Source organism: Thunnus thynnus, chromosome 13, assembly GCF_963924715.1.
Source record: "Thunnus thynnus chromosome 13, fThuThy2.1, whole genome shotgun sequence".
NCBI lineage: Eukaryota > Metazoa > Chordata > Actinopteri > Scombriformes > Scombridae > Thunnus > Thunnus thynnus.
In genome coordinates this window covers 2,714,520-2,736,936 of record NC_089529.1, presented here as the reverse complement: position 1 = coordinate 2,736,936, position 22,417 = coordinate 2,714,520, and the positions used below count along the sequence as shown (strand labels likewise).

General features: G+C 38.0%; 1 protein-coding gene and 1 long non-coding RNA gene across 3 annotated transcripts in view; one reads left to right on the top strand and one right to left on the bottom strand.

Moving 5' to 3' along the window:
* The window catches only part of opcml (opioid binding protein/cell adhesion molecule-like), a 348,322-nt gene that overhangs the window by 84,111 nt on the left and 241,794 nt on the right, over nt 1–22,417 (top strand). The window lies entirely within an intron of this gene.
* The window catches only part of LOC137195147 (uncharacterized), a 121,243-nt gene that overhangs the window by 63,484 nt on the left and 35,342 nt on the right, over nt 1–22,417 (bottom strand). Inside the window, exons 2-3 of one of the 2 annotated variants that reach the window (XR_010931078.1) lie at nt 12,878–12,970; nt 10,036–11,880 (exon numbers count right to left, since the gene is read on the bottom strand). The exons of the other annotated variant lie outside the window; for it this stretch is intronic. This is a non-coding gene — a long non-coding RNA (uncharacterized lncRNA). Of the gene's footprint in view, nt 1–10,035; nt 11,881–12,877; nt 12,971–22,417 lie in introns of those variants that run through there. 2 annotated transcript variants of the gene reach the window in all.

Sequence of the window (22,417 nt, the reverse complement as noted above, 5' to 3'; positions counted from 1 at the left end):
TGGACAGGGCTTAAGTGGAAGACTTTCGTCCATTTCTCAAGTTAAATTAACTCCTCTCTACTCACATGACATGCTCTGTTTCCTACACAACAGGCAATGACCTTCATTATCTTGAAAGCTGTGATTAGGCAACTTAAAAGCACCATTAATCTATTCTAAGTTGCCCAAGTCAGATGCTCGTCCTGATTGATAACGGATTGGTTCACCTTTCAAAGAACAGGGACATAATATGGCACAAATTTAGGTGCATTTTTGGTTGATATAACTTATTTTTCCCACTTCCCCACAAAATATACTTCAGTTTCGGTTGTGTGCTTAGCAGGACTTGCAACAGAGCCAGGGTGAATATTTAAAATAGACTGTGCCCTGGTTCTCTTTGAACAGGCAGTGCAGAGGGTTATATTTTGGCGAGTTATGTGCTTGTTGTAGCTTTGAATAAAGATCAGCAGCCTGGCTTGGGCGCTGAGGGGGCAGTTTTGACCTCTGAGCCTTTTACTGCAGCAGAGGGATGAGCCTTTTTTGGTTAGCCCCATAACCCAGGCAGAGTCTCATCCACTTCCACTTGCAGTGGGAGAGGTTAATCGACTCGGTAAAGAGAAAAGTGCCTGGTGGAGAAGTGTAGCGTGGGTAGCTGTACTTAAATAGCCAATGACCCTGGTGGATTATAAATTAACTGTGTTAAATCATGGGTTGTGTAAACACAGGGCAGGTTGGGAAAGACAGTGTTCAGACCTACCCATGTATAAATCATTCTGAGTGTCTGTGCTTAAAGCCCTTTATTCCAAGGTTTCATGGGAAGTCAAATGCAATGCAAGATGCAGTTTTTGTACCATAATCACTGAAAACCGCGACTTGTCTTGCGCGAACGCTTGTGTTCTCAGTCAGGCAGCAAGTAAGGATATGCCAGCAAACCTGAGGCTTACAGGCATTACTGAGCTGCGGATGTGTGATTTCAGCAGACTGAGCTTTGCTCTCCTCTCTGCCCCTCCTTGTCAGAGCCCAATCCATGATCCAAATACAAACAAATTAGCATTTTCTCAAGCAAAAGGTTATGAATAAGCTTTTGATGCAAGAGCTGGCAGTACTTGTGAGCTGGCATGACACAAATGCATCTAATTATATCTTTTATTGTAGTCTGAAGATGTAAAGTGGCTTATGTTTGAATTGCCTGCGCACACCGGAGTGACCTTTAATTTCATTTGCAATGGGACAAGAATGTTATGCAACATTTTTATACTCGCGTGTGCCACGTCTCAAATGTATAGTGCTGATTCCAAATATCCCTGATCACAGTGTTAAAGAGGGAACTAAGCCCCATTTTCCATCAAGACGTGGAGGGAAGGAGCATGGGCAACGCCACAAAAAGCAAAAGCTCCCTTCACTGTAAACAAGCCTCAACACAAAGCAAGGATAATACACCGAGGGCAAAGGGTGCTAAAAAATGCTAGACAGTAAATCTACTGGATTTTATAAAAGTGCTTTCAACAGTAATGCTATATGTTTTTTGACCATACAATACAAAATAAGTTCAAATGGTGAACATTTGAACAAGCATCCTGCCTCAGGGCTGCATTGTAGGAAAAACATTTTTTTCCCCCACTGGGGTATTTGTTTAGCAGCATTCACCCAGCTTCATTGTCATTTTCCAAGTCTCTGAATTCCTTCCAGCTCTAAGTGGGCTGTTCTATAGCTGACCCTGAGCTACCTCAGCTGGCGTCTTAAACTAGAATTGTACAGGCAATAAAAAAAATCTTCTCAAACAGGGATTGTGCCTTCTGGTACAGTCAAAATGGAATCAGTTTCTGTATATGTACAATGCATCTTGTATCAGTTTGAAAGTTTCCAAGTATACAAAGTTGATACTACCCACATGTCTGTCACTGTATGTACGCCACCTATAATGGGAGAAAACACAAAAGCTCAGTAGATGTTTAACCTTGCATTGCTTGATCCTTCAAATTATTTGATAGAGATGATAAATCAACAGTTTCATTGCATGGGCAGTTGCTCCTATGCTTTGTGGAAAGACGCAATCTCACGTACTCCGTCTTAGTAAAGTCTTCCATTCAGAGTTGTGTCCTTCAGACAACACAAAAAATAGGCAAAACATCTGTATCAAACATGTGTAGTAGAGCTGCTGGTGCACTGGAGAGTACCTACAGTGTAGTAACAGCTGCTTTTTTTATTCAACTGCAGTTAAATTCATTCTGACTTATTAAAATGTTCCTCATTTTCAGTAATAATAGAATTGTACCTACCAATGTGATTGCTGAGATCAAGGAACAAGGTTACATTACTAAAAAAAAAGGTCAGATTGGGCAGAAAACATGAGCAATCAGACAGGTTTTAAACAGACCACCAGGTTAGCCAAATGTACATGGAGGAGAGAATGAAAGCAAACAGTTGCATGGAAGCAAACTCTTCCCTTTGCTGACCTAGTGGCTCTACAACAACATCACACTAATCCTCCTTTCTTTTGACAGACAAGAGTCACAACTCCTATGGCCACTGGAGGGCTTTGTCTTGGGATGAGAGTCGTTTTTCAGCATGTTAATTGGTGTTTTTATTATATCTAATGGAGAAGACGGCCAAAGCTACAAAGATAAGACCCACATTGTAATAAACAGGAATCTATTTTTAGGTAGCTCCATTTTCTAACAATTTAGCTGAAAATGCTTTTTTAAAAATGATGTTTCAATAATCAACAATTAGACATTGTCTTCTTGCAAGAAGCTAAGAGAACCCCTCAGAGGGGGGAAACTGACCAGTATGTGTATCTGCTCAAGTGATGAATTGTCAAGAGTTGAAACCTTTCATTCCAAAGCATTTTTAGAACAATCCTCTCACTACCTGTATCTCAGCACTTGATATGAGCCCGAGTGACTTCAGCAGAAGATGAAACATTTTTTATTACCAACAGAACTTGCAGAGGAATTTGCACGTATTCGAACAAATCAGATGCAGAACACACGAGACTGCAATTAGTTTTATTCTGCTACACACTTTGAAAAAGTCTGCTCTTGACTTTATACTTTTTGTATGTATATACATATATATATATATATACACATATACATATATATATATATATTTTTTTTTTTTTTACTTGTTTTGATGCCCAATTCATTCAAGCCAGTTAAAACCACACTAGAGAGGAATACAAAGGAAATTAGTTTGGGAAAGATATTCCTGTGATCTACATTGCCTAATAACACTAGATCACAACACATCGTTCCTCTGAGTAATTGACTAGATATCCTTTGACCCTCACTATTTTTGGCTAAATGCATGTTTTTTTTAAATTTAGTTTTAAGTGGCTAACACTTATTCATTTGTGAAATGGAATGAGGCAGGGAATCGATGACCCTAGATATAAACATGAGGGGCTTTGGCTTATTACAAAGCATCCTCTGTGCTGTTGGAAAGATACAAACAGCCTGAATTATGAAGCCAAATGTACACTGATGTATTTGTAAAGCATCTCAATGAACATGGTTCACGATAATTACAGATAGATGCTAAATTGGCTTTAGAGATGTAGAAAAAAGATACCCACTTTGGATTATGGTGTTGTTTACATATCTTAGAAATAATCATCTTGATGTTATAACATTGATGAAAAAATACATTTCTATAATTTATCAAGCTCCCTGGGATAGCTGGGAAGCATCATTTGGATTTTTACAATGTACCTACTATTAACATTATACAACCAGACTATGTATCTATTACTTCAGCATAATGGTTACTAGCACCTCTCACCTGAAACTAGCATTTGCAAAAAGTAACTTTTCTTAGAGGATGACCCTGTTTTTATGTTAAAATCGTTTTTTTTGTTGTTGTAATTTATTGTTGTAATTTTTGTCTGTTTGTGTTTTGTAAGGGACCTGACATATGACGTTTTTTGGATAAGTGACATAAACAAAGAAAAAATTGTTCTGGTGTATATACATGGAGAGAGTATCAAAAAAATGGAATGCATCCTTAAATATTATATCATGTTAACTGTCAGTATATAAAAATGCATTTATACTTCAGAAACACAAGCTGGTCTGGCAAAAACAGACCTGAGGCCAGATGCATAAAAGATAAGTATAGATTAATAACCAAAAAGACTTCCTATTCTGATTTTGGTAAAAAAAAAAAAAAAAATCAAATTTTACTCTAATACTAACACTGGTTCCTGGACATATTTAAAGTGTTAATATGCTTCATTTGATATTAAGCACGACCCATTGCTGATTGGTCTGGCTTGTTCAAAGGACTTCTTGCAACATCCTGCACGACATACTGTAAGCAAATTAAAAATAGCTTGTGCTGACGGAGCAGTTTTCTTTCAGTGTCTGTTCAGTCACAGTTGCTCAGGTGTTAAAGAAGACTACCGTGCTCCTACACCTCCTGTGTGTCAGCTTCCATGAACCAGACATAGATTAAATCATTGTTTTGTATCAATTGATATAACAGCAGCAAACATTTATATGTACAGTACAGTCAATGAACATTAGATTATAGGTTATTTCTTAAAAATCAGCTGATCCCAAGCTACACACTCATCATTCTGGAGACTAGCACATCGGACACATGCACAGAATATACCTGTATCTTAAACCAAGGGATGTCTTTAAGCGGTTTCTCTCATCTCCTGCCTGACCAGGACGGTAGCTAACATGACAACATGAAGATTACTGTCTGTGCAAGAGAGAAAATGAGTCGGGAAAGGATGAAAGGAGGAGTAGCTCTGGGAGTTTAAGGTGCAGCCTACATGTGTAACAACACAGAAACATTCCCTAAGCCATTACCACATGTACCAGCTGCAACCTAACTTTAAAAACTATTCCTTGCTGAAAGTCGAAGCATTTATACTAATGAATGTGATGTTTCTGCAAATGAATTGCACAAAAAATATGATTAAAGATTGTATTTATTAACAGCCACATCTCTTAGGTAATATAATACCTACAAAAAATGAAATTTATCTCCACTAATACCAACAGTTACTGTTCTAAACTGGTGGGTACTTTAAGTTAAGTAAGTTACCGAAATGTGTAAATAATTTGAACTTGTGCCATTTACGTTTCTTTCTCATATTTTCCATGAGGTTGAATATTCACATTAGATTTGATGACACAATGTCAAAACACTGAGAAACTTGAATCACCTCATCAGTTCTGGTTGTACAAATAAGGTATATTTGATGACAAGGTAATGAGCATGACAGCTGACCAGTGTGTATTTTACCTGCATAAAGAAGAAGATGCATTCTCTCATATAGTAATACAGAAAATAAAGTGCTCAATCAGTATCACATGAACTACCTCCAGCCAACCAGGGGATCTTAAAGTGCTCATTGGAAAGACCTGTACATGTGCTGCAAACACTTATAGACAGAGCAAGGACTAAATGTACTATAAATTAAAAACCTTTATGACAGTATCAGTTGTTTGAGCAATACCCCAAAAAATATGTTCATGTTCAAGCAACAAAGAGCTTTAGTGGTCGTGGTAATCATGACTCTCGTCCGGAGAAAAGAAAGAAGTTGTGTGATGTTGTTATAGAGCCATAAAGTGCACAGAAGGAATAAGTCAGGGTTAATGAATGGGTCATTAAAACATGAGTGACTGCTGTCGGTGGTTTTAACAACAATCAATGACAATCATTCGACAAGTGGTCATTTTAACCCAAACCATAATCTTTCTCTAACCCTAAACAAATATATATATTTAAACCTAAACAATTGAGGTGTCAGATCAGATAATTATATGAATTAGTATTTTTCTTTTCTCAGTTTCTTTGCATGTGATCTGTGCTAGTTGAGAATCTTCTTATTGTAGTGATGTAATGTTATTGTTGTAATCTTCATATTGATTGTTGTTCAAAGTGACCTTATTGTGAACTATGCAGTATAGTAATCACATTGACATCCACAGAGATAATAATAAAAATTTTACCAAACACCTTTACTTTTCCAGCCACCTAATCATGGACCAAAGTGTTGGTCAAAGGAAAAGTTTAACCTCACAGTGGTGCGGGATACAAAAATCATCAGGAAATAAAGTCTAGAGACCATGACAAGTACCAAAAAGATCAAATATCATGGCAGTCTGGTCAGTGGTTGTCCAGATATCTTCCTCTGGAGTGTTGGACTGACATCAGACTGGGCCTCACTGTGATATACAGTACTGTATACTATTCAGATGTGCTGAAATCTTATATAATTACAGTTTGTTCAATGTGACTTACTGTTATTGTGAGGAGAAAATGTTTTGGATTCTCGCTCTCACTACTTCCTGAAAGACAATTTCAAAGTCCCTCTGGTGTTTAACTTATTCATGTGAATGTTAGCATCTGTGTGCTGGTACTAGCAGATTGATGCCTCATCTCCCTGCTGGTTTCAGCTGTGACACAGACCCGATTTACAAGTTGTACATCCTGCACAGTAAGCTGCAGCCCTTTTAGGAAATCCCAGGGAACTGTCCGATTCTAGTAACTTGCGATAAAATATCAAAAAAAACAGTGTCCAAATATGGTTTTCACAACTATAGTTTGTTTTCTTTGGTCCAAATCAGTGGATGAGTTGCTACTTTGTTGCATTTTCCCTTTGGTTCGCCAAAATTTCAAGCAAACCAAAATGTATCACCAAAAGCCATGTGGGAGCTGTCACTCTGTTCATTGGTCAGAAATCTTGTGGGGTTGGCAGGCGGAGAAAGGAGTTTGTTTTTCTTCTAGGATAGCTGTCCAAATAGACCATCGGCAGAATAGGCATTTCATAATTGTTTGGGCCATATACCAAGCCAAAATATGCGGGCAGAATGGCACATTTGAACGCACTTCAAGGCAACGTCTGGAGAACAATGTTTTGGGTCTCCCATTAATGTATTAAACAAACACACACACACACACAGGAGAAGGGAGGACATACTGAGCACATACCACTACATAATGCATAATAATAATAACATAATGCACGGCACAGTTGGCTACGGGAGCTGGTTTAATCCAAAGAATGTGCAATGCTTCCTACAGTTGGGTCGGATCTAGGTAAGCTCACGTTCATACCACAAACGACACGTACCAGAGTCCATTTGTAACCGGACCGAGACTGCCTCTTCAACAAGGTCTTGGTCCAGTTGATTTGGTCCACACAGCAGTGCAATTTGCTGTGTTCACACCTGCCCAAATGAACCGCACCAAGGGGGGTGAATACTCCAGGGTTCGATTCAACCGAACTAAACAACACAGGTGTGAAAATGCCCTCAAATCACACTGCACTGAAGGAAAAAAAAAAGTTGGAAAAAAACAGACACTGCCTGACCTGATTTTCAGAGCAACAAATAACAAAGGCACTATTTCCACGCTCTACTTGCTGAATCCTTCATGGTGACAGGTGGATCTGGTGCGAGTGTGTGAGTATGATTTATTGGGTACCAAAAAGGACTATCTCTAATGGTGGACACTGCTGCCGGCAGGATGCAGAGTGATTACTGTCCACTAATTCTTCATGGCGAGCGGGGTAGAAAAATGACAGTGAAAGCTGTGTAGAATGGCTAATCAATACTGTATTTATGCCTGGTGAGGAGACAGCATTGCTCACTTGCCAACACAACAGGGCTTCCATCGATGCATCCCAGTGGATTTCTGAGCGAAGATAATGAACATTTCTTTATTTAGAGCAACCAAAACAGAGCAGTCGATAGTTATGGTGGAAAATTCAGTGTCTTGAAAAGCACTTTTAAATAATTATCACCCTTCACACACCCTTTAGACTGCCTCTCCCTCTACTTCAAAGTGCCTCTTGACCAAAACAAACCTTACTCATTGACCATGTGTCTCTTCAAATCTGTGTGCAATTTGTACATTATGTGAATATTCACTTTCTTAAGGTCTACATTTCATTCTACATTTATTAGTTTTTCCCCACTAGCATTTTCAGAAAAGGCAAATCTGTTGTAGGATGTGCATTTTGTCAGTATCAGACAGTATCAGTGTCCTTCCCCTTCCAAGCATGTAGGAGAACCTACAGTGATTGTGAAACTCATTAAAAACATGAAAGGCCCTCTCTAGAGCCAGTGTTTGGTTTGTCCATTCTGGGCTATTGTAGAAACACGGCGGTGCAACATGGCGGCCTCCATGGAAGAGGATCTGCTCCCTATGTAGATATAAAAGGCTTATTCTAAGGTAACGAAAACACAATGATTCTTATTCTCAGGTGATTATACACTAATTAAAACATATATATATATTAAAACAACATTAAGAATATAATATTCCATATCTGCCAAGTCCATTCTGCTAGATGACACTAAATTCTATACACTAGACCTTTAACAGTGGCCATTATTAAAAAAACAGGCCAGCCCGATGAATTAAGGAATGAGGATTCCACACCTCATAATTTACATCCAGTGTCAATGTTCAGTGCCAACACAGGAAGTAGTGTGTGGTGGTAGGTGTTTGTGCAGCTCGTCTGACTGATGCATGAGAAATTTCTCCCGCATCGGTGCATCCTGCATTTAAGGTCTGAGACAAAAATCCTCAGCGTCACATCAAGTCAAGTCACGTGAGGACAGGTCCCCTTGTTCAGAGATGTGTCTTCATCCTGTTGTGACACTACAGTTTTCAAACATCTTGATTTTCTCACAGCCAGAAACCGGTGCACTTGTAATTGGAGCACTATGGAGAAGATTCTGACACAGCAGAAGAGCTGTATCCAATGAGTGAACGGTAAACCAGAGGAAGGAATGCAGCAGACAGACGCATACACACCACAGTGCATAGCCATAAGTCTAATTATATTGACAATGCAACGAGAGACATTAGATAAGCCTCATAGAGGATGAAAAGGGGATGCGGTGACATAATAGAACACATCAAAGATGTGCAAAATAAACACAAACCAACACAACCTATGGAGAAAGAGAGACAGAGGGACAGAGCAGCTCTGAGTGGAGCAGGTGGAGATCTTGATATGAATGATGGATCACTAAAGTACCGAGGCAAATACTGCATATCAAAGCATGCAGCTCCAATCTTTTAGTGATTCTGCAATTATTTGAATGTTAAACTTCAGGTTTATCACAACATAAACTGTTTATTTAATGTATTTCTTTTATTGGTTTATTAACTTACAGTGAACTATGTTGCTCTCTAGATATTTGTGTGTTCACTAGTAACTCTCATGTCAGAGAGATTTCTTTAAACCTTTCTTATGGCTTGTGTAAATCCCATCTGCGCCATTGTATATTTCTCTTTTATCTGATATAAACTCCACATGTGACTGTCACACGGTGACTTCACACATGTTTTCACTGATGATTGCAAATCCAATCTTGGACTTCTCAGAGTGGGATGATCTTATAATAAGTTCACCCTGTCTGAGATCAGTTGTGTGGTTTGTCCACCCCCATGACAACATGACAGTCTGAGATTTTAAGTCTTTGAAAATCTCATCTGCATTTGGCTAAACACAAGTGTTAAAATTGCTTAAACCTTAAACATAGTTTATTTACCATACAGCCATGGTTATTCCCTAATTATATTGCTAATAAAACCCAGTTTAATATCAATTCAAATGCCCACATTTGGAACATGATGGGATGGTGTCAGTGAAAGGGGGGTTGGACTCATCTGATGATTGTGGGTTGTCAGACAAAATAAGTTAGGAACCACTGCTACCTGGGCCATCATTTCTATCGGTTTTCATAACGTTGTAATCACCAAAGTATTTGCTGAGATCCGAGAACATGTTGACATTGCTACAGTGAAGTCCAACAGGAGCGCAAGCAGGCAGACAAGTATTGTATTGTTTGTCATTACTGGCATAGTCCACTGTGCCAAATGGTCATTGTTGCCCAAAGCATCAGAAGCCCTCCTCTCTTTCCTGATGTGGTGAGACTGACGTAGGTGGACATAAGGAATCACTCGGAGTGAGATGGAGGACTGAATGTGTTGACTCCTCAGTTGAGAAAATCCCCAACCTGCCAACTGATTAGTAAACACTGTGATGAATGAGAGAGAATTTACTGCCAGCTAGCAGGTTCAACTCAGATGAGCTGACGATGCAGGTCTGCTCTTTGTGCAGTGGACCACGGGTGTGTTTGAACTCTGACAGTGTGCACAAGGCTTCTGGCCTCTTCAGTAAACACACTGAACTAATTAGATGTAGTGAACAAATGTTTGCTAAAGTGAGCTCCCACGGGGTACATAAGGTTGATAGTGTTGAGTGCAAGACCAACTAAGCTGAGACCAAAAGAGGTGAGACAGAGTCTGGACTGGGACCAGTAACATATGTATCTTATGACTGTAGAGTTGTGATACCAGGGGTCAAAATGTAAAAATAATAATAATAATGACACCATCATAAATACTCGTGTGGCAGATTGCTTACACTGTCAGAGATGAACATCTGGAGAGTAGAAACAGCATATAAGGTATATGCTGTGTTAAAAAAAAAAAGTTAATAACCTGGTGGGCAAAGTTTTTAGAGAATTGAAGACATTGCTAGACAAGCACCAATCTGAGAATAAGGGAGGATCAGTTCCCCATTTCCAAGTACTGGATAGTGCGCTACAGTCTTTAGAGATGATATTATAGTACAAAAAAGAAACACACTCAGGGGATGTGGAGCTGAGAAAAGTAACAAGGAGATGAGCAGGACGGAAAACATGTCAGGTAGCCCCATGTAGTTGTAGATTTTTTTTTTAAGGGTAAAGCCTGGAGGTAAGTAAGCAGTAAGTAGCTTCAAACTGTGTAAGGCGGAGGGGTCAGATGGTTTTGTACAGCTACAGATGATGAGAAAAGTATAAGATAGAGCTACTGTGTTACCTCTGTGAGTGATTCATTCATGAATGAACCTGAAAATTAAACATAATGTGAGCTATTTTTTTTTTTCCAATTTATGAAAATTCATGAGACAAAGTCATCTTAATCCTGTACAAACTGTGTACAGTATGCAGTTGTGACTCATATCAAAGATTAATATCAAAGATAAAGGCGGGGAATATGACATTTACTGCAGAGCACAAACAGAATCACAAATAGACTTCAACAGAATGATGCACTTATATTCTTCCGCCACATTTAAACGGACACAAATGTGTAGTGCAGCTCAAACTATCCATCCTTCCATATTCTCACTTCATTCCCTTTCTTCCCATGTTAGTAGAGTGAAGAAGCACAAAAATATGGTCTCCTCACAAATTCTAGCCCCAACTAGTTGTGTTAATATCTGAGCAGGCACTGACTACTTTAAGAGAACTGATAGCCTTATTTTAGTAAAGACATATAAGTCTTTGATAACCAAAATACACAAATCTAGTCCGGTCTGGTGGTGCCGTATCTCTGTCACGTCTCCATCACATTGTCCAAAGCTACTTTAACAGCATTCAAACCAAGTAGGAACAAGAGCTAAATGTCCTCAAATATTGGCAGTCTAAACCCTCCCAAATAAACAACTACAGGGGTGTGCAGAGAGCAATGATACAAGTGTTTTACAAGTGCACTCAGTGCTAGCATTGAGTGTTAAGGTGTAGTCTGAAGAGGTGTATTTTCGGCCTGTGGTGGAAGATGTGTGGTGACTCTGCTGTACTGACTTCAGAGGAGAATTCATTCCACCACTGTGAGGCCAGAACAGAGAAGAGCCTTGACCCGAGATGATTGAACACAAGGTCCTTGGACTGATGGGCTGGCTAGTCGTCCTCAAGGCAGAGGAGTGCAATAGTCACCAGAAAGTATCATCATCCAGGGTCATGACCAGGTTCCTTGCTGCCAGAGTTGGCATCACCACAGTATTGTAAATGATGAAGGACAGGTCTCGATGCAGGTAAGGATGAGTCTTGATAAGGATGAGTTTTAGGTTGCGCCTTGACATCCATTCTGAGATGTCTGCCAGGCAAGCAGTTATGCAATTGTTAGAGAATGGGAAGAAAAGCTAGGTATCAACAGCATAGAAGTGGATACATACAAGTGTATTACAGCACCGAAGGCCTTTGTATAGAGGGAGAAGAGTTTTATTACTGCACTACACAGTAATGTCTTATAGCTGCATTCCTCTGTCTGCCTCCTCACTTTCTCTCTCTCTTTGTCCTTCTTCTCTTTCTCTCTACTTACAGTTAGAAATGACCATGTAAACACCATTTTCTGATTACCTTAACCCAAATACACCTGTACACCTTAATCACACTATGACTATAAAGAGTTTTCACTGCATTTGTGAGACCAATGCATGGCTGTTTAGTTCCTGACAGCAAATTCAAAGGTTCTTTGTAAGCCACTGGGTGCTGAAATGACATTTGCACAAAATACAGTATCAAGTAATCTTGCTCGCTTAGTTATCAGCAGTAAAGAGACATATCAACATCATGGTATCTCAACGCAAAATGATAGCGTAAGAATCACAATAGGCAGCAGAGAATATACATTCAGTTATATGCGGGCAGAAAAAGTGTAGAGTTGTTGCTATAAAAGGGGGGATCCACTGAGCTACTGTGCACTGGATCAGTGTGTCATGATACAGGAATAGTCTTTGATACAGAAATAGTCTATTATATTTCGAAGAATCCTATCAAATGAACATAATTGAGGTGGATGAGGGAAGCAGTTTGCAAAACCTACTTATGTGCATAAATGTGTACTTATATGCACAGACTGCAGACAACTGTAAGGCAAAAACATGATGAAAAAACGTCTAAAGACACATTTCTAGAGGCATTAAAGAAAAAATTAGATTTTCAGGGTTTGTGGAAAGGTTAGGAGGAATCTTAGGAGGGGTGTTAAAGTGTGGTGACACCTCTTGGGAAGAAGGTGTTGAGGTGACAGATGACTGTAGTCATGATGGACTGGTAATGTCTCTCAAAGGAGGGTATGTTGAACAGATGGTTACCTGGTATGCAGGTAGCGACGCTTCCTGCTTTTTTCTTTCACCCTGGTGTCATGCAGTTCTTTCATGCAGGGAAGCAGAGAGTCAATCGGTCACCTACGTAGCAGAGCAGATAACACTCTGAAACACGAGGAGAGTAAAACTATACAATGAGAGGAAATGTGAGGACACAGTGTCTTGTTGGACTATCGGTGTAAGACACATTGATTAAATCTGAGATGTCAGGTTTGAGTCGGGTCGGGGACCTTTCTCGTAACTCTTTGCTTTCTATGTTCCTGTATTTTCCATCACTTTCCATTTTCAGAATACAAAACAGAAAGACTCACAGTATGTGAAGACAGTTTGACTTACCTCTTGCATTAAGAAAAGATTCTCTGGTATTATGATTAAGCAAGATATGTCTAATCATTTTCAGTGAGCACTGGACTGACAGCAATCTTATTTACATGAATGCAATCTAATATACTGTAATAGTAAATTCATTTGTTTTGGGTTTTTTCTTTACATACAAATGAGCACACCACCAAGCTGACAGACAGAAGAACAGACAGAAGAACTCTAAAACAATCTGACAAGACTGACTCAAGCACAATATCTAGTTTTTTTTACTTAAGGCTTGAGTGGTAACAAACAACTGCCCTTTTATACATCTAGCAGACACAGAGCAACATTTGCAGTCATTTATAGTCATATTTTCCAACTGATGAATCTCAAATTTGCACTCATCTTTTTGGTTTTCATCAACTCAAGTATCTCTCTGGCTCACCAGCTAGACACTAACTTTGTCTGTATGCTGTTTGATGCTGTGCAGGTAGAGTACAGTTGGTTTATTAGTGAAAATAAACTGGCTACTGCTGGAAACATGGCGATGAGAGCAGCAGACTATGGGCTGAAAAACCAAAACAATGAGCTAAAAGAGGCTCAAGAGCTCTGTATCATCATATGATGCGTTGTTAATGTAGACAACATTGATATGTGGATCTTTGTTTTTCAGTGTAGTTTGAAAAAAAAGTTCCATTTGCCAGAATGCATGATACATTCAACTGTCTGACATTACATGAATATATTAACAATGTCCATCAAAGGATGTCTATACACTAGACACCGTTCTCTTAGAGCTTCCCATCTCCCTCTCATGTGACAAGTCACTGTGTTTTCATGCAGGTGTTAAGTTTTTCTTGAAATAAATATTCTTCCTTTGGTAAAAAAGAGAGTAATGAGAGAATTTCCAACACATCAAATCTACTTAATGTGAAATATTTGAAGTTCACCTGCATGTAAGTAGGATTCTACAGTTTTCATCTCCACTGTTTCGAATGTGGGAGGCTCCATGCTGTTAATGTCAGCTGGTGACCATTAACATATATACTATACATAAATGTTATTGTCAGGGATGAGGGTCATCTGTTTAGGAGTTATCTCCAGAGCAGTATGATGAAGGAACAGCAGGAGGTCCTGTCATTCATATACATAATCAAGGGATGGAGGGACTAGAATGTAAGCATTTCAGATACCCGGACTTTTAAGATTTTCAGATGTTTTCTGCTTGTCAGGAGTCTCCCGCTCTTGAGGTTTTATTGCAAAATGTATTTCCATTATAGAGACCAACATATCAACATTCTCCATCAGCAATTACATACAAGAACACAGCTTTAAGATGTAGTCACCAGATGTAGTCAGTAAATGGGAGGTATTGGTGAGGTGTTTTTTGCAAAGCTCAGTATCAGCTTAAAATGTCAGTAAGTTACAATTCTTCAGATTCACTTGACACAAAAAAAAAAAAAAATCAAGATTCAAGTGTATTATGAGGAAGGGACCATTTGGCTTTGTTGCAAGCTGCTACAATAAGTGCAGTCAACCATCGGTCGGGAAGCATTCATAATTGTGCTTCGCTTATCTGAGAGGCAGGTGAAAGCCAGTCTGAAGAACTAATTGACCTTATTATATCCTGGATGATATGAGCTATGACTGAGGACATAAATGGTGCCATGGAATACGGTCTGTGAATGAATGAAGAGAAGATGTGGGGAAATGGGGACCGAGGTGGCCTCACAGTCAGTGCTCTGCAAGCATAGGGAAAAGGGGATGGGATTAGGGGTAGCGTTCATGTCCCTGCTACCCCCCTTTTTGTTTGTTTTTCTTTCTTTTGCCTTTTCCTTTCTTTCTTTTACACTACATATTCGCTGCACTTTGGATGATTAAAACGATATAATGCACATGCCTAAAAGACTCCCTATGGCAAATAAGTGTTTACATGAAATATGAATGGTTCTCATAGCCCAGTAGAACGTAGGAGATGTCTGGCATATTTTAAAGGGAAAAATGTGGATATAGCCTTTATACAAGAAACCTATTTGACAGAATTAGAAATAATGAAGGGGAAAAGAGACTGGAAACAGTGTATAGTCTGTATTCAAACAAAAGAAATGGTATGGTTATTTTATTGAAAAAGCATTTGAATATTAATCTTTTGAAACAATGAAAGGATGGCCAGGGAAGCCTTATTTATCTTGAAATTGTATTGTATGGGGTTAAAATGAATCTTTGTAGTAGCTTTGCTCCTAATGTTGAGGACCCTGTTGTCTTTCATGAATTAAATGATATTATTTCTAACATGGCAGAAGGTTATATCATCTTGGTAGGTGATTTTAATCAAGTGCTGGATGGTTGCATGGATAAGACAAAATTTATAAGAGTTATACCAAAAAATAGACTAGCTATCTGTATGTTAATGAGAGATCTGGGTTTAACTGATATGTGGCATTTACTTAATCCCAGGGAAAGAGATGATTCTTTTCTGTCTCACCGCCATGGCAGTCAGTCTAGAATTGATTACTTTTAAATTTCAAATTAACTTACTGAAAATGTAATAAATAGTAACATTGGGGCTACTTCATTAACAGATCATGCAATGGTAGATTTGCTATTGGAGATTCATGAAGAGAAAGTTTTCAGAGGATACAGATGGTGTCTTAATTATTACACAATGAAATTAAAAATTCAATTGCAGAAGACCTCTGTTTTTTTTTTTAAGAGAATTAAGGTTCTACAGAACAAATGGCAACAATATGGGAAACCTCTAAAGCATTTATTAGAAGTAGGCTAATAGGGCTCTCCTCTAAAAAGAAAAAAGAAAAGAAATTTAAAGCGGAAAATTTGGAGTATCAGATACAACAACTGGAGAAAAAATTGGTGAAAGATATAATTGAAATATTCAAGCTCAATGCTTCAACAAAAATGCAAATTAAAAAGTCAATGGCGTTGAGTTTTATAACATTGAAGTGGAGTCTGCTTTATTTTGGATGAGAACGAGTTATAATGAAGAAGGGGATAGAATTGGGAAGCTTTTGGCCAGTCAGATAAAAAAGTGAGAAAATAATAGCAATATACCAGCTATTCTAAACGGACAAAATAAACTAATTGTAGACACAAAGGGCATTGACAGAGTTTTTTTATGATATCTTTAAAAGTTTGTATCAGTCTGAGGATAATTCAGGAGAGGAGGACTACAAAGCTTTTTTTGTTGGAATACAACTACCTCAACTTTCCAAAGAACAGGCAGAAAGTTTAGAGGCCCCTATCACAGAGATAGAGGTTAGAAAATCAATCTTACAATTAAATGACGGAAAATCCCTGGGGTTAGATATTTTGCCCATAGAGTACTATAAATCTTTCATTGACATACTAGCCCCAAGATTAATAGATGTCTTTACAGAAACATTGCAAATAAAAAGACTACCTGAGTCCTTTAGGGAGGCCCTGATAACTCTTATCCCCAAAAAGGATAGACTTAACGGACTCTGTTAATTATCATCCTATTTCATTGAGTAATACTGATGGAAAGGTGCTATCAAAGATCCTAGCTGCCAGATTAGAGAGAGTTCTCCCAAGTATTATTCATAATGACCAAGCTTTATGAAAAATATGAGCTTTATCAAAAATAGAAGCTCAATTGTATTTGCTCAATAGCTCCGATAGTATTTGGCTCCTTCTGCATTTTATTTGGCTCAATAAGTCAGGATCCTGCCCTGTCACTGCCCTGCTTTCTCGACACAGAGAAAGTCTTTGACAGGGCGAATTGGAAATATCTGTTGATTGTTCTTGGTAGATTTGGGTTTGGTCCAGAATTCCGGAAGTGGATCAATATCCTGTACAGTGGCCTAAAGGCTGCTGTTCAGACCAATTGAATGATTTCCCCTTTTTTTACATTATCAAGGTCCACCAAGTAGGGATGTCCTATTTCACCCTTATTATTTCTTTTAGCTTTAGAACCATTAGCTATATCTATTCAAAAAAATGCAGATTGGACTCCCAGATATTGAGCTATTAAAATGGGATTTCAATTGTCAAAATTGGCTAAAAATTGGAAGCTGAGGGAAGAAAAGGCAAAAACGGTGTGACTAGAAATGACTATGATGGCACCATTTAAACCATTGCAGATCTTATCTCGAAAATTCGAAAAAAAATTCAGGTGTGCAGGACATCAATTCTATTTTCGACCACTCCAGGAAGGTATGGTGTATGGCACAAAATGATGAAGGAATCTCCCTATATGCACACATATGCGTCTGTACAGAATAATCCTGAGATTTGTGTGGGAAAGAAGTCTATTTATTGGGATGGGTAAAAAAGGGAGTGCATACTTTGGGAGATCTTGATGAATTATATCTTTTATTTGATGAGATGTGTGCTCAGTATAATTTGAATTGTAAAGATGTTTGGAGATACATGTAAACATATACACATCAAAAGCTGTGTAACCAGCTTTTGATGTGTATATGTGTACCAAGTGTAAAGCATTGAGATGCACAAAGGAACAAATGCGACTGAGGAGCTTTTTCCAGACCCTAACATCAAGCAAACAGCTTCAGTATGTTGTAAAATGTGATGCAAAGTGAATAGTGTTATTTGTGACAGCTTGAGAATTGTATGGCAAAATGACTTGAAATGTGAAAGAGATAAGAAGACACGATCACATATTGTATTAAATAATGGGAGGAATGTAACATAAGCTAGGGGAAGAGGTATCCTATTTAAAGTTTTGTACAGAGTTTACTACACACAGATGGGACTGAGCCAGGAGAAGATGTGCTGGAGGTGTAGAGGGGAACAAGGCTCCCTTCTTCATGCACTGTGGGACCTTCCTGTCATACAGCCATTGTGGGGCAGGGCCCTTCAGTGTATAGAGGATAGTCAGGAATCCAATATCAAGGACTCTAAGACTACGCCTGTTATGTGACAGATCACAGGCAGCAGGGTTGAACAATTTAATTACAATTAGAATTTAAAATTGTATGCATGGGAATTGTTTCAATGCTGAGATTAGCCCTCAAATGATTCAGAGCAGCTTGATTCTCTAATAAAGATTACATCCTATGAAATAATGCTGGTAAAAAGAGAGTAAAGATATTATCAATAGATGGGACAGTTTTATTGAACAACTCAAGATACACACATAATAAATTGGTATTTGTTCCTTTGTGCATCTTAAATTTGTGTTTCCTTGTGTTATATTGGCCATTATATGTATTTCTTACATTGTTCACTGTACGTATAGAGTATACAAGCATAATTTATGTATGAGTGCATATATATGTACAGAGGGGTGACAAATTAAAGGAAAAACCAACATAAAGTGTCTTAGTAAGGTGTTGGGCCACCACATGCCACCAGGACCGCTTTAATGCATCTTTGCATTGATTCTACAAGTCTCTGAAACTCTTCTGGAGGGATGAACACCATTCTTCCAAAAGATATTCCCTCATCTAGTGTTTTGATGATGGTGGTGGAGAGCGCTGTCTAACACGTCAGTCCAAGATCTCCCATAGATGGATTGAGATCTGGTGACTGTGAAGGTCATAGCATATGATTCCCATCATTTTCATACTCATCAATCCATTCAGTGACCCCTCGTGCCCTATGAATTGGGGCATTGTCATCCTGGAAGAGACCACTCCCATCAGGATAGAAATGTTTCATCATAGGATAAAGGCGATGACTCAGAACTACTTTGTGTTGATTTGCAGTGACCCTTCCCTCTAAAGAGACAAGTGGACCCAAACCATGCCAGCAAAATGCCCCCCAAAGCATAACAGAGCCACCAGACCCCCTCACTGTAGGGGTCAAGCATTCAGACCAGTACCAGTTTTTCCTTTAATTTGTCACCTTATGTGCATTATAATGTTTTGTCTGTCCCTGTTTATTATGTTGTTGGTTGTTTAAAAATATGATAATAATAATTTTTAAAAAAGAACTAATTGACTGACAAGATTTGATAAATGGAAGTATCTAGATCAGTGTATTGTTTGTAGCAATACAGGGGAAAGTGGTCAGTGAGAAGTTGATGGTTCAGATCTCTGAAAATTTTACTGAAAAACACGGTGTTCACAACTGTACATTGCAGCAACCTGCCAAAATTGGGTCAGGAAACAGGTACACATTTGTGCTGTGCATTCTAATCTTGAAACTTGAAAAAAACTAGACAATGGTATTATGCAGGTACTATCTGTTTGTGATTTTGTTAAAGACATGTTATGATAACACTTAATGGATATGTGCTGGGAGGGAGGAAGCCAGTGGGGCTCATACAATGTCCCACCCATTATGCGGAAAACTTTAATCAAATGTAATCATAGACATCAAGCAGACCAGATGAAACATAAGAGTAAGAAGAGCAGTCAGATGAAAAGCAAGTGTTGACTCTGTTGCTTAACATCTATTGTATATTGACCTTTGATCAGGAGGCATTAGTCTTTAATTCACTTCATATGTATATAATACTCCCTATGTTAGGTTTTTGAGCTCATGGGTGTGTATCAGTGTTTATTGTTGTGATAGGTACAGTTGTTCTCAGATAGAGATATCAGACTATGTAGGTGTCAGAACTGTTACTCACAGCCTGTCCTGCTGATTCAGTGCATGAACTCTCTCTTTGACTTTAGTTCCACCCACAATCTGTGATTCAAATAGGTCTGACTGCCCACACTTACTATCTATATTTTCAATCCATCTGGACTGTTGCATGTGCACAGTTGCTGAACGATGATGGAGGGTGCACTTTTAATGGCAAATGTTTGCATGCTGTCTAATGATAGGGAGTTCTGACAGCGCAGTTTACGATCAAGGTTCAAGGTCAATTTTTTGTTGGTTTAGAGCTGCAATGAATAGTTGATTAATTGATTTGTGATTGACAGAAAATGAAAGAATTGTTCAAAAATGTGATAATCTCATGATCATTTTAGTCATTTTTAAAGAAAAAACTCCAAACATTTGCTGGTTTCAGCTTTTATTATGACAGGATCAGTGCTTTTCCTTGTCATACATGATAGTGAACTGATTATTTTTTGGACTGTTGGTTGGACAAAATAAGACATTTTAAGATATCTTAACCTGACACTGACACTGGGACACTGGGACACTATAAAGGCCATTTTTCACTATTTTCTGATATTTTACAGACAAAAAGATTCATAGATTCATCAAAAAAAATCTGCAGATTCATCAATAATTATCATTAGTGCAGCCTTACTTTGGCCAAGTATTAAGCCAGAGGTGGGTGCTTGTGTATGGTTTTCCTGAAACTGCTGGTGAGGACTTTTTAATGTTCTTTTTATTCTTTTCTTATATATAAATAAATAAAATACTAAGATCAGTGTGCTTCCCTAAAGGGCTATTGAAACTTCTTTTTAAGGAGTTGGTAATATGTTGTTAGTGTCTCATTACACACAAGTTTGTGTAAATGAATAACTTCATTACAACCTATGGGTTCTGCAGTTCAGTTCAGGTTTCTTCAGTGCAGTGGAAGTTCTGTATTCAGAAATGTAACAAAAAATAATGTTATCTCACAATTTGGTAACACTTTATTTTAACTTCCTGTTTAGCATTTATAAGTATTATATAACTGTAACTATTAATAAATGGTTTATAACACACAATAAAGGAGTTGTAAGCAGATGTAAGGACATTATAAGTGTTTGCAAGTGTCCCATGAAGCACTCATAACTGATGTATAAACAGTTAATGAATGCTTTATTACACACTGTAAAAAGATCAGTATGTGTATTACACACTATAAAACAGTTTCAACCTATAAGGACATTTTTTATGTAAATGTATTTACTGCATATCTGTCTACACCTACAATATATGTACAATTTATTGTCTATGTAGGCTACTACTAATAATTACTAAATAGTGGTGGTTAAAAAAAAGTCTCTCATATCCCACTAACTCTTAGTTATTTTCATCTGGTCTTTGTTCTCATGCCATGTTACTAACTCTCCTGTCATGTCAGATCCTGCCACTCCCTCTTGCCATGCAATCACCTCATTGCCTGTTGACTCTCGTTGTCGTGCTTTTGGGTTCAAACCTGCCAGCACCAGTGAAGTTTACATAAAGTACCAAAATTTTATTTTAAGTGCCCCTATTGAGCATTTATATATAATAAATAAGCAGATACAAGGACATTTTTAAATGTTAATGAATGATCAGTTTTTGTCAATAGTTATAACATCTGTAAATAGATTTTATATTATACCAACTGTTTTATCATATTTCCATTCATTATTCAGCAGTCTCCACTTATGGGTGCCCACAGGAAGAGTTGTTGACAAATACATTAAATACATTAACACTTATATAACTAAATCATAGTGTGTTAAAAAAAAAAAACAGTTTATTAGTATGTGTATATGGCTAATAAATGCTAAGTAGAGGTACTTAAAGTAAAGTGTTAAAGTAATGGTCATCCACTATTTCCCATCATGCAACAATGCTGCATATTAATAACGATAATGAAGTCATAACAATTAACTTTTTATTAAGCTGGCATTTGGAAGCAAAATGTCATGTTTTGATTATTTACAAAATGATGAGATCAGTTTTTGATTAGTTAACCACTAAAATGAAGATTACAGTGTACAACTCATTCTTCTTTTCATTTTCAACCTTGACAGGGCCCCTTGATTGCCCCAAGTGTGATTTTCTGCTTGTAGACAAATATTCATGGACTTCCTGCTGAGCAATTGTTAGGAAAACTGTATTTGTATGAGCACAAGTTCATGATTATGATTCAAAATGAAAACTTTAGCCAATCAGTGTCTCGTCTGCAGCAGCCTTTAAATAGTAAAAGTCGCAAATCACATAAGTCAGCATGCTTTATTTGTCTAAAGTCAAGATCTACGCTAAGGACTCTTACACATCCATGCTTAAATGCTATGCTGTTAGTCATAATCACTAGCATTTTGCATCCTCCGTTGTCACATAATGATCAGACTCCATCTATACATCAGCATAATCCTAAACCCATTCCCCAGCAATCTTGTAAATTCTGGACAAGTGTAGTTTTAAATGGCAAGAAGGCTTTCTGTGTTCTTAAGCCATAACTAATTCAGCACCAAAGCCTACAAACACTCAGAAATAATCCCGCTATCTTCCTATGCAGTCCAGCACCTTTGATGAAAGTCAGTGGAGATCAAGGGGATCTGTCAAGTGCGTTCCAATTTCCCCAACCTAATATAACAGAGAGCCATCCTTCAAAGGAGC